The 13877-nt window shown below is 45.1% G+C and overlaps 1 non-coding gene across 1 annotated transcript; it reads right to left on the reverse strand.

Annotated features, from left to right (window-relative positions):
* Positions 1 to 13428: 13428 nt before the first annotated feature.
* trnat-agu (transfer RNA threonine (anticodon AGU)) lies at positions 13429 to 13502 on the reverse strand. Its single transcript has one exon. It is a non-coding gene; the product is annotated as a tRNA-Thr (tRNA).
* Positions 13503 to 13877: the final 375 nt, after the last annotated feature.

The following is a 13877-nucleotide window of genomic DNA, read 5'->3' on the forward strand; positions in this document are numbered from 1 at the left end:
CTCAGTACCTTTCTCTGTCTGTTCCCTTCTGGGTCCTGATAATCTCTTCCTGGTTTTCTGTGTGTCTTTCTCTGTCTGTTCCTTTCTGGGTCCTGATAATCTCTTCCTGGTTTTCTGTGTGTCTTTCTCTGTCTGTTCCTTTCTGGGTCCGAATGATCTCTTCCTGCTTTTCTGTGTGTCTTTCTCTGTCTGTTCCTTTCTGGGTCCGAATGATCTCTTCCTGCTTTTCTGTGTGTCTTTCTCTGTCTGTTCCTTTCTGGGTCCGAATAATCTCTTCCTGCTTTTCTGTGTGTCTTTCTCTGTCTGTTCCTTTCTGGGTCCGAATGATCTCTTCCTGCTTTTCTGTGTGTCTTTCTCTGTCTGTTCCTTTCTGGGTCCGAATGATCTCTTCCTGCTTTTCTGTGTGTCTTTCTCTGTCTGTTCCTTTCTGGGTCCGAATGATCTCTTCCTGGTTTTCTGTGTGTCTTTCTCTGTCTGTTCCTTTCTGGGTCCGAATGATCTCTTCCTGCTTTTCTGTGTGTCTTTCTCTGTTTGTTCCTTTCTGGGTCCGAATGATCTCTTCTTGCTTTTCTGTGTGTCTTTCTCTGTCTGTTCCTTTCTGGGTCCGAATGATCTCTTCCTGCTTTTCTGTGTGTCTTTCTCTGTCTGTTCCTTTCTGGGTCCGAATGATCTCTTCCTGGTTTTCTGTGTGTCTTTCTCTGTCTGTTCCTTTCTGGATCCGAATGATCTCTTCCTGGTTTTCTGTGTGTCTTTCTCTGTCTGTTCCTTTCTGGGTCCGAATGATCTCTTCCTGCTTTTCTGTGTGTCTTTCTCTGTCTGTTCCTTTCTGGGTCCGAATGATCTCTTCCTGCTTTTCTGTGTGTCTTTCTCTGTCAGTTCCTTTCTGGGTCCGAATGATCTCTTCCTGCTTTTCTGTGTGTCTTTCTCTGTCTGTTCCTTTCTGGGTCCGAATGATCTCTGCCCGGTTTTCTGTGTGTCTTTCTCTGCCTGCCTCATTGTCGGTGCTGTTACTCTGTGTCCTTGTGTCATTGTGCAGTGAGGGTGAGTCCGTCAGCACGTGTGTTGCTGAGTCCGGGATTCTTGAGAAATCCGACTGCAATCCTATTTTTATAAAAACATTGGGGAAATGAACATATTTCACTAACGGGCAGCTAAACTTTAAACCAACAGTTAGCAGAGTGGCGCAGCGGAAGCGTGCTGGGCCCATAACCCAGAGGTCGATGCATCGAAACCATTCTCTGCTATTTATGATTGGTAGTAACACAAACAGTTCACTTTCAAAATATCAAGTATTTTACCCATAATAACAAGATGTGCTCGACTGCAATCAGCTTTTTCCTTCTAGTGAACACATCAATCAGTAACAAATCACTTTTGCTCACACGAACACAAGCTGCAAACACGGAACAGCCGAGTCTCTCCCACTTTGTCAACCCCTTCCTGCAGAGCCTCCTCTCCACCACCAGATGGTGATGTTGGCCACAATAAAACCAGGACAAATGGTCACAGTGAGGAGACGGTCAGTAACAGAAAATAAAACAATAACAGGGAAAACCTTTACACAACAACAGGGTACATCTTTACACAACAGAAAACATATTTACACAACAGGAAATACCTTTAGACAACAGGGAGAATACAATCATACAAATGCCTTGTTTCTCCATCTCAGTTTCTTTGTCTGTCTGTCTCTCTCCGTCCCTCACTTTTATTTCCTCACAGTCTATTAGTTTTCTGTGTGTTTTTCTCTCTGTCCCGTTGTCGATGGTGTTACTCAGCGTCCTTGTAACATTGTGTAGCCAGGCTGAGCCTCCCAACACCTGTGTTATAGAACATAGAACAGTACAGCACAGTACAGGCCCTTCGGCCCACGATGTTGTGCCGAACCTTTAACCTACTCTAAGATCAAAACTACCGACATACCCTTCATTCTACTATCATCCATGTACCTATCCAAAAGATGCTTAAATGTCCCGAATGTATCTGCTTCTACTACCACCACTGGCAGTGCATTCCACGCACCCACCACTCTCTGTGTAAAGAACCTACCTCTGACATCTCCCCGAAACCTTCCTCCATCACCTTAAAATTATGCCCCCTGGTGATAGCCCTTTCCACCCTGGGAAAAAGTCTATGACTATCCATTCTATCTATGCCTCTCATCATCTTGTACCCCTCTATCAAGTCACCTCTCATCCTTCTTCGTTCCAATGGGAAAAGCCCTAGCACCCTCAATCTTTCTTCGTAAGACATACCCTCCAGTCCAGGCAGCATCCTGATAAATCTCCTCTGCACCCTCTCAAAAGCTTCCACATCCTTCCTATAATGAGACGACCAGAACTGAACACAATATTCCAAGTGTGGTTGAACCAGGGCTTTATAGAGCTGCAGCATAACCTCACGGCTCTTAAACTCAATCCCCCTGTTAATGAAAGCCAACACACCATATGCCTTCTTAACAACCCTATCAACTTGGGTGGCAACTTTGAGCGATCTATGGACATGGGCCCCAAGATCCCTCTGTTCCTCCACACTACCAAGAATCCTGTCTTTCAGCCTGCATTCTGCATTCAAATTCGACCTTCCAAAATGAATCACTTCACACTTTTCCAGGTTGAACTCCATCTGCCACTTCTCAGCCCAGCTCTGCATCCTGTCAATGTCCCGTTGCAACCTACAACAGCCTTCCACACTATCCACAACTCCAGCAACCTTCGTGTCATCGGCAAACCTGCTAACCCAGACTTCCACTTCCTCATCCAAGTCATTTATAAAAATCACAAAGAGCAGAGGTCCCAGAACAGATCCCTGTGGAACACCACTGGTCACCGAGCTCCAGGCTGAATACTTTCCATCTACTACCACCCTCTGTCTTCTATGGGCCAGCCAATTCTGTATCCAGACAGCCAACTTTCCCTGTATCCCATGCCTCCTTACTTTCTGAATGAGCCTACCATGGGGAACCTTATCAAACGCCTTGCTGAAATCCATATACACCACATCCACTGCTCTTCCTTCATCAATGTGTTTTGTCACATCTTCAAAGAATTCAATAAGGCTTGTGAGGCATGACCTGCCCCTCACAAAGCCATGCTGACTGTCTCTAATCAAACTATGCTTTTCCAACTAATCATAAATCCTGTCACTCAGAATCCTCTCCAATAATTTGCCCACTACCTACGTAAGACTGACTGGTCTGTAATTCCCAGGGTTATCCCTATTCCCTTTCTTGAACAAGGGAATAACATTTGCCACCCTCCCATCATCTGGTACTACTCCAGTGGACAGTGAGGACGCAAAGATCATCGCCAAAGGCGCGGCAATCTCTTCCCTCGCTTCCCTTAATATCCTTGGGTATATCCCGTCTGGCCCCAGGGACTTATCTGTCCTCATGTCTTTCAAAATTTCCAGCACATCCTCCCTCTTAACTTCAACCTGTTTGAGCATATCAGCCTGTTTCACGCTGTCCTCACAAACGACCAGGTCCCTCTCACTAGTGAATACTGAAGCAAAGTATTCATTTAGGACCTCCCCTACCTCCTCCGACTCCAGGCACAAGTTCCCTCCACTATCCCTGATTGGCCCTACCCTCACTCTGGCCATCCTCTTGTTCCTTACAGATGTGTAGAACGCATTGGGATTTTCCTTAATCCTACCCGCCAATACTTTTTCATGTCCCCTTCTAGCTCTCCTAAGTCCATTCTTCAGTTCCTTCCTGGCTACCTTGTAACCCTCTAGAGCCCTGTCTGATCCTTGCTTCCTCAACCTTAAGTAAGCTTCCTTCTTCCTCTTGACTAGCTGTTCCACATTTCTTGTCATCCAAGGTTCCTTCACCCTACCATCCCTTCCTTGCCTCATCGGGACAAACCTATCCAGCAGTCGCAGCAAGTGCTCCCTAAACAACCTCCACATTTCTGTCGTGCATTTCCCTGAGAACATCTGTTCCCAATTTATGCACCCCAGTTCCTGCCAAATAGCATTGTAATTCCCCCTCCCCCAATTAAATATTTTCCCATCCCGTCCGCTCCTGTCCCTCTCCATGACGATAGTAAAGGTCAGGGAGTTGCGATCACTATCACCGAAATGCTCTCCCACCGAGAGATCTGCCACCTGGCCTGGTTCGTTGCCAAGCACCAAATCCAACATAGCCTCCCCTCTAGTCGGCTTATCTACATATTGAGTCAGGAAACCTTCCTGGACACACCTGACAAAAACTGTTCCATCCAAACTATTTGCACTAAGGAGGTTCCAATCAATATTAGGGAAGTTGAAGTCACCCATGACAATAACCCTGTTACTTCTGCACCTTTCCAAAATCTGCCTCCCAATCTGTTCCTCGTGTCTCTGTTGCTATTGAGGGGTCTATAGAAAACTCCCAATAAAGTGACTGCTCCTTTCCTGTTTCTGACTTCCACCCATAATGACTCAGTAGACAAACCCTCCTCGATGACCTCCCTTTCTGCAGCTGTGATACTATCCCTGATTAACAATGCCACTCCCCCACTTCTTTTACCTCCCTCCCTATTCCTTTTGAAACATCTAAACCCCGGAACATCCAACATCCATTCCTGCCCCTGTGATATCCAAGTGTCCGTAATGGCCACAACATCCTAGCTCGAAGTACTGATCCATGCTCTAAGTTCATCAACCTTATTCCTGACACTTCTTGCATTAAAATAGACACACTTCAACCCATCATACTGGCTGAAACTTTGCCCTGTCAACTGTCTAACCTTTCTGACAGACTCTCTGCACTCTGTATCTGCCTGTTCAACAGCTACCCCATCCACTTATCCATAGCTCCGGTTCCCATCCCCCTGCCAAACTAGTTTAAACCCTCCCGAAGAGCTCTAGCAAACCTCCCGCCCAGGATATTGCTGCCCCTCCAGTTCAGATGCAACCCGTTCTTCTTGTACAGGTCCCACCTTCCCCAGAAGGTATCCCAATGATCCACATAACTGAAGCCCTCCCTCCTACACCAGCTCTGTAGCCACGTGTTCAGCTGCACTCGCTCTCTGTTTCTAGCCTCATAAGCACGTGGCACCGGTATCAATCCTGAGGTTACTACTCTGCTCGTCTTGCCTTTTACCTTCCAACCGAACTCCTATATTTGCTTTTCAGGTCCTCATCCCTTTTCTGAGCTATGTCATTGGTACCGATATGTCCCATGACTTCTGGCTGCTCCCCCTCCCCCTTAAGAATCCTGTAGACTCGATCCGAGATATCCCTAACCCTGGCACCCGGGAGGCAACATACCATCCGGGAGTCTCGTTCGCGACCACAGAATCTCCTGTCTGTTCCTCTAACCATTGAATCTCCTATCACTATCGCTCTCCTATTCTCCACCCTTCCCTTCTGAGCCGCAGAGCCAGACTCAGTGCCAGAGACCTGGCCACTGTGGCTTTCCCCTGGTAGGTCCCCCCACCCCGCCAACCAAAGGGGATCCCTGCACTGTGCGCCTATTCCCTTTCCCTCCCCTGACTGTCACCCAGCTACCTTTATCCTGTGATTTCGGTGTCAGTACTTCCCTGTAACTGCTCTTTATCATCCCCTCTGCCTCCCGCATGATCCGAAGTTCATCCAGCTCCTGCTCCAGTTCCCTAACGCGGTCTCTGAGGAGCTGGAGTTGGGTGCACTTCTCACAGGTGAAGTCAGCAGGGACACAAGTGGTGACCCTTACCTCCCACATCCTGCAAGAGGAGCATGCAACTGCCCTAGTTTCCATCCCCTCTGCTCTAAATTGACAACAGAGAATAAAAAAATATAAAGGAAAACCTTACCTTACCAAACCCTCCACACAAGAGTCCTTTTTTTTGGTTGGAGGAGGAGGATGGCATGGAGGAGGAGGATGGGTGGGAGACACTACACGTGTAGTGTTTCGGGTTTAGCCACTGCCCGAATATATAAGTTCACTTACCCAGAAGTCCTCGTGTCCGCGTCCGCCGAATCGCCAGGTAAGTACTTTATAGTGAAACTTACCTTCCCGGCTGCCCCCTGGCTCGCACTATCACCGCTACTGCTGATCAAAGGTGTTGCTGTAATAAAAACAGAAAATGCTGGAAATGCTCAGTAGGTCTGGCAGCATCTGTGCAGAGAGAAACAGTTCACAGTTCAGGTCTGTTTCCTTAGCTCACATTAACTTTGTTTCTTTCTCCACAGATGCTGCCAGACCTGCTGACTATTTCAAGCATTTTCTGTTTATGTTTCAGATTTCCAGCATCCGCAGTATTTTGCTTTTGTACGTGTGTTGCTATGTCTGGGACTGTTTGAGTGCAATGCTATTGCTTTATAAACAGCGTTGAAACAAACGTTTATCTAGTTAACACACAGCACTAATGCACAGCTGGATATAAACAGCAGCCTGCAGCAGAGGGTGCAGTGGAAGTTTATTAACACAAATAATTCACCAACACGATATTTACTGCTGCCCACAATCACACCACGCTTCATCTTAACATATGTTATTATTCATTGACATCAACTTCTTGCTTCCAATAAACACTTCAATTTGGAACACTGCTTCCAAATCACCTTTATTCACAAACCCGAACACAAGCTGCAAATGCTGCAAACACACACCAGCCCAGACTTTCCCCTTTCTGTCAACCCATTCCTGCATCACTGCCTCTCCACCAACAGTTGTTGCTAGAATCATACAATCAGAGAATGGCTAAAGCACAGAAGGAGGCCATTCGGCCTGACGAACCCATGCTGGCTCTCTGCTAAAGCAACTCACCTCGTCTCACTCCCCAGTCAGTTCAACTTCGGTGGTGGGAAAACTTCTCGAAAGAATAATTCGGGACAAAATTAATAGTCCCATGGACAAATGTGGGTTAATTCAGGAAACACAGCATGGATTTCTTAAGGGAAAATCATGTTTAACTGTCCTGCTGGAGATTTTTGATGAGGTAACAGAGAGGGATGATGAGGGCAATGCTGTTGATGTGGTGGACATGGACTTTCAAAAGGTCTGACAGCATCTGAATGGTCACTGACCTGAAATGTTAACTCTGTTTCTCTCTCTCCAGATGCAGCCAGCCCTGCTGAGTATTTCCAGCACTTTCTGTTTATATTTCAGATTTCTAGCATCTGCAGTATTTTGCTTTTATTGACTTTCAAAAGGAGTTTGATACAATGCAACACAACAGACTTGTGAGCAAAGTTATAACCCATGGAATAAAAGGGACAGTAGTGACATGGACATGGAATTGGCTGAGTGACAGGAAACAAAGAGTAGTGATCAATGGATGTTCTTCGGGCTCGAGGAATGTTTGTAGTGGAGTTCCCCAGGAGTCAGTGTTGGGACCCTTGCCTTTCCTGATATATATTAATGACCCAGACATTGGTGTACAGGGCAGAATTTAAAAATTTATGGATGATACGAAAATTGGAAGCATTGTGAACTGTAAGGATGATAGTGTGGAACTTCAAAAGGACATAGACAAGTTGGTGGAATGGGAGGACAGATGACAGGTGATGTTCAATGCAGAGAAATGTGAATTGATTCATTTTGGTAGGAAGAACATGGAGTGACAATATAGAATAAAGGGTACAATTCTAAAGGGGGTGCAGGAGCAGTGGGACTGGGGTTATATGTCATTGGTTGAGAGAGTGGTTAATAAAGCATACAGTATCCTCGGCTTTAGTGATAGAGGCATAGAGTACAAGAACAAGGAGGTCATGTTGAACTTGTATAAGACACTAGCCTCAGCTGAAGTATTGCGTCCAGTTCTGGGTGCCGCACTTTAGGAAAGATGTGAAGGCATTGGAGAGATTATGGAAAAGATTCATGAGAATGGTTCCAGGGATGAGGAATTTCAGTTATGAAGATGGATTGGAGAAGTTAGGATTGTTTTCCTTGGAGAAAAGAAGGCGAAGAGGAGATTTCATAGTGGTATTCAAAATGATGAGGGGTGTGGACAGAGTGGATAGGGAGAAACTGTTCCCACTTGTGAAAGGATTGAGAACGAAAGGTCACAGATTTAAAGTAATTGGTAAAAGAAGCAAAAGCGACATGAGGAAAAACTTTTTCACACAGCGAGTGGTTAAAGTATGAACTGCCTGAGAATGTGATGGAGGCAGGCTCAATTGAAGCATTCAAAGGGGAATTAGACTGTTATCTGAAAAGGAAGAATGTGCAGGATTATGGGAAGAAGACGGGGAAGTGACATGAGGTGAATTGCTCATTTGGAGAGTCAGTGCAGACACGATGGGCCAAATGGCCTTCTTCTGTGCAGTAACAATTCTGTGATTCTGTGATTCCAATATTCAAGTCATTTATATATATGGTGGTCCTGACACTGACCCTTGTGGACATCACTGTTCACCATCTTCCATTCTGAAAAACAACCAAATATCACAACTCGCTTTTCTTGATATTTCATCCATTTTTTAATCGAAGCAGATACTGACCCTCCTATTCCAGGAACCTCAGTTTTGTTACCCAGTCTTTTATGTGGTAGTCTGTCAAACGCTTTCTTAAAATCCATATAGACAACATCCATTGCTTTCCCTTCATCAACCTTTTCTCTTTCTTCATCAAAAAAATCAGTTATATTAGTGAAGAAGTGGAAAGGTGCTGAACCTCTCAGTTTTCGGTCTTCCCAAACCAAGTTCAAGGCCTGAATAATGAACCGATTGCCTCATCAGTTCTGTGAATAATACAATGATTTAATAGACAAAGTTTTGAAACATTCCTGCCCATAAATCTTGATAACAGAGAGTGTGTGGATCTCCTGACTCAGAATGTTTAATGGATACAGTCCTCAGATCCGACAAGGAACCCCTGAACATCCACAGTAAAGACAGTGTGGATGAGGAAATGTAAGAGCTGGGAGCTGAAACTCAGGGACGGCCGAGCTCTCCTGTCATTGAGCTTGTGTGTCTGCTCTGCTCGCCGCACTTCCGGCTCTACTTTGTTTCCAATGAAAAGATGAAAAAGGCCGTTCGGTTTTCCTCTCACTGACAGCGTGTTTCACTCGGGTTAATATAACCCGGGACTTTTGCTGCTGAAATGAATTCTGCAAGGTCCCAGCAAACACACCGGCTCCCTCCTTTCTCCCCTCTTTCTATCTGATTGTTTTATCAGGAGGGGCTCAATAATAACAAACCCCCTGCAGGGAATGACCGCAAATTGAGCATCTAAATGGGGCAAGTGGGCAGCTTCCTGGGTTCTAGGTTCCCCCTACCCCGCCCCTCCCTCCCTCCAGTCCAATCCCTTCTTCACTTTCTTTGGGACTTTGATGAGGGTGAAATGGGGAAAGTTCCCATTGATGTTTGAATGCTGAATTGCTGCAAAGATCTGCGCACGCGCGACATAGCCCCGCCCCCTGTGAGACGTCACAATGAGGAGTGGTGCGCACACGCAGCCTTTCCCCAACCCAGTCTGTGAGGCCATTCACTCAATCAGGGGAAGATGCTTTAAATCAGCTGCTAATGGAGACTTCCCGGACCCGGGGGAAGGGAACAAACAGCATCTGCTTCCAGCAGCCACTGCTTTGGGAGCGTGTCCGCAGATGTGCTCAGAGATTAGCATTGAGTGGTGGGAAGTTGAGGGGGAGTCGGGGAGTGTTTGTAACAGACACTGTGGAGCAGGAGCTGCTCCCGGAACATGAAGTGAGCCGGGGACACGGGGAAGGGAGAGTTCATTCTCGGACAGTGTCTGTACAGGCTCAGGGAGACACAATGGGAAGAAATCACTATTGAAAATCACTGACAATTTCACCACCCAAAGGAGAGGGAATTTTCCTGCTTTAGTTCCAGTCTCTCACTGTTTGTTGGATCGTGAACAGTGGGGGGAAAATAGCTGCAAAATAACGATGTGGACAGTTAGACAAAGAGCATTTATTGCAGACACAAGGTGAGAAGTGTGAAAGGCACATTTTAAACAGTGGCTGCTTGCTTTCTGTTGAAATAGAAATGTGACTGTGTAAAGGTCACTGCTCCATCGGACAGTCCCAGTCATTGAGCAGTGCAGGACTTGTGTTGTTTCTGAATGTCACAAACTTGTTGTAAAACCACTGCAAACACCTGGTAAACAGAAGCTGAATACTGCAGTACTGCAGTGGCGTCAGACACTGACACTGTTTGTGTTCCTGGTTTTCATTTTGTGATTGTTCATAATGATTATTATTGGGACGATTACATTGATCGCTTTTCTATCTTCTACCTCACCAGTTCTTTCATTCCTGCAGGAAAATACATGAAGGAACCTGAATGGATGTGGTGATTCTTGGACACAAGGAAAAGTGCAGTGATCTCGTTCCAACACACAGTCGGTACAGGATCACTCCCAAAGCACAGAGATACTGCCAGCTCATCAGTTCCACTGGAACAAACAAAAGAAGTAGTCAGACAGACACTGATCCCAAAGTCAAGAGACACATTTTCAATCCAACAGTCAAACAACGGCAGGAGAGACAGAAGTTGTTTCTATTTCACTCCAATTCAGTACAGCTGACAGGTTGATACATCAATCACAGTCCAAAAACAAACTCACTATCAGATCTAAATAAACGCTGTCACCATGGTCACATTTTAAATATAAAATCTGAAATAGAACAGACAAAATTTACAGAATTGAAAGGTACAGAATGAATGGGTGGCACAGTGGTGCAGCGGTCAGCACTGCAGCCTCACAGCTCCAGGGACCCGGGTTCGATTCTGGGTACTGCCTGTGTGGAGTTTGCAAGTTCTCCTTGTGACCGCATGGGTTTTGGCCGGGTGCTCCAGTTTCCTCCCACTGCCAAAGACTTGCAGATGATAGGTAAATTGGCCATTGTAAATTGCCCCTAGTGCAGGTAGCTGGTAGGGAAATATAGGGACTGGTGGGGATGTGGTAGGAATATGGAATTAATATAGGATTAATATAAATGGGTGGTTGATGGTCGGCACAGACTCGGTGGGCCGAAGGGCCTGTTTCAGTGCTGTATCTCTAAATAAAATAAATAAATAAATATTGATACATTAAGAGAGCGGGAAACAGTGAGAGCAGAGTGGAGCATAAAGAGCCCAGGAGAGGGAGCAAGAGTTCACTCGGAGAGCAGGGAACAGCAAGAGCAGACGTCAAAAAAGGCAAAGGAATGCACAATTAATGGGAGAACACTGAATGGTGTAGAGGAAGTGAGGGACGTTGGAGTGAATGTCCACAGATCCCTCAAGTAGCAGTACAGGTCAATAAGGTGGTTCAGCAGGTATATGGAATCCTTTCCTTTATTAACTGAGGTATCGAGTATGAGGGTGACCTGGTATCCATGTCAATAAGTCATTGACAGCTAACATGCAGGTGCAGCAAGCAATTAGGAAGGCTAATAGTATGTTAGCCTTTTTCGCAAGAGGATTTGAGTACAGGAGTAGTGAATTCTTGCTTCAATTGTATAGAACCCTGGTTAGACTGCACTTGGAATACTGTGTGCAGCTTTGGTTCCCTCCCCTAAGGAAGGATATTATTGCCACAGATGGAGTGTAAAGAAGGTTCATCAGACTTGTTCCTGGGATGGTGGGACTGTCCTATGAAGAGAGATTGGGGAAACTGGGACTGTATTCTCTAGAGTTTTGAAGAATGAGAGGTGATCTCATTGAAACCTACAAAATATTTAAAGGACAGTCAGGGTAGATGCAGCTAAGATGTTTCCCCTGGTTGGGGAGTCGAGAACCAGGGGACGCAATTTCAAAATAAGGGGCAAGCCACTTAGGACAGAGATGAGGAGAAATGTTGTTACTCAGAGGGTTGTGAATCTTTGGAATTCTGTAACCCAGAGGGCTGTGGAAGCTCAGTCATTGAGAATGTTTAAAGCAGAGATTGATAGATTTCTAAATACAAATGATATCAGGGAATATGAGGAAAGTGTGGGGAAAAGGGCATTGAAGTGGATGATCAGCCATGATCATATTGAATGGTGGGGCAGGCTCGATGGGCTGAATGGCCGACTCCTGCTCCTATGTTCCTAACTCCACATTGTCGATGAGACACAGCCTCAGGCCGACTTGTCGGGTGTTACAAACAGATATCACTGCTTCTGATCTTCACCAGAACAGAGAGTGAGATGTAACATTGATCATCAAACAGACTGTGAGAGAATACAACAGAATAAAACACGTGGAGAGACACTGTGGAATAACAAATAGATTTGATTGGAATGTTAAATTTTGATTGGAATAGATAAAACAGCAGAAACAGCAGGTTAAATTGGGACAGAAAAGAGAAACTGATGGGAAGAAGGAAGAAAAGAAAGGATGGATCTGTTCACTTTTTCCAGTTTTTTCACTGGTCCATCAAAGCTGGATTAAAAAAAGATGCAAAAAACAGAGAATTTCACCAAAAAGGGAGATTAAATGCTGCCGAAACCTTGGATCGAAGGATGCCCCAACAGATCACCTGTTTAACTGTCTCCTCACTGGGGGATTTCAATCAATGAGCAATATAATTCTCTACTTTTCTTTTGTTAAATGAAACCACTACTGTCACTTGGAGTTAATATCCCTGTGTTCCAACTCCTGAATAATAAAATTGTGAATTTCGCGATATTTTCTGGACGCATTTCCTGCTGAAAGAACTAAGAACTCTTTTCTAATTTACACAATACTATATACACACTCATCAAGCCTCCGAAACTAGCATCCTTGGTGCTGCTCTCTCCTCCCAAACCTCATCTCATGTGACTGTTACATCATCACTCTGATTGTGGGAAGGGTTAATCCCACTGTCTTCAGCATTAGCCCTTTACATCCTCATCCTGCACTGTCTGTCCAAAAAAATCGGTGGAGGGAACTTGAATTATCAAAACAGCAACAGCTGCCAGTTGAAAATCAACTCAACCCATCAGAGAGAGACTGTCAGAGAACTTCCTGCATCCAGTCCTGACCCTGTCACATGAAGCAGCTGCTCACCCAGACCCCACTCTCATCAACACTGAACATTTTTACTGAGACCCTTCAAATACTGCTTATAAAAGGCCGCAAAGATCAAAGTTCACACAGTTGTATTAAATACAACAAAGTTTAATATCTTCTCACCGTTTCTCGGTAACCACATGAGACATAGGTTTTCTTATTTGGTTCCTTTGATTTTTCTTGTTCCTGACTGACAAATATTCCAAACCTCAGATAAACCCTCCCACTTGCGTCATGTCCCAGTCTCGGTTAAAAGCAAAACATAATGACACAAACACTCTCCTTCAGTGAGATTAATATCAAGCTGTTTTCCAGGTTGAATGTGACTGTGAACAAATTTATGGCAAAGAAGTTACCTTTGATGTATTAGCACTGTAATTCTGTCGAAGGAGGATTAGCCATTCCAAACTCATATCCTTCACAAAGGCTATTTTTGTATGCAATTGAAATTCATCATGTATTTTGAATTAAAGTTCACAAGACACAGGTGTCAATGTTGATAATGAAACTTTTCAAGCATGTTGCTGCTGTGAAACAAGGCTCTGCTGGGAGTTGAACCCAGGCTCTCCTGTTTACTGGACAGATGCTTTAACCAACTAAGCTACAGAGCCAAATTGCAAATGTGTAAGCAATTGAAATCAGAGGAAGACCATGCAGATAGTGGGCAGACTTTGGCGAGTCAAGAGCTGAGTTCGTCACAGCAGAGTTCCCAGCCTCTGACCCGCTCTAGTAGTTGTAGCTATAGTTGCAATTGTAATTGGCAACCGTCCGTCTCGGAAGACGATGGGCTACACCCGGGGTGTACGTTACTTCTGTATTAAACATCGTTTGTTGTGGCTGTAGAGGACGACTCGTGAGTGACAATCCCTTCCGCAGCTGGTACAGATGAATATCATTGGCCCGAGGTCGACTGATAATTTTTCCTTCCTCTGAGCTCTCTTTCCCACCATCTGGTCATTTCTTTTGTCCTCTGCTTTTCCCATGGT

This window comes from Heterodontus francisci, unplaced genomic scaffold (genome assembly GCF_036365525.1).
Source record: "Heterodontus francisci isolate sHetFra1 unplaced genomic scaffold, sHetFra1.hap1 HAP1_SCAFFOLD_43, whole genome shotgun sequence".
In the NCBI taxonomy this organism is placed as follows: domain Eukaryota; kingdom Metazoa; phylum Chordata; class Chondrichthyes; order Heterodontiformes; family Heterodontidae; genus Heterodontus; species Heterodontus francisci.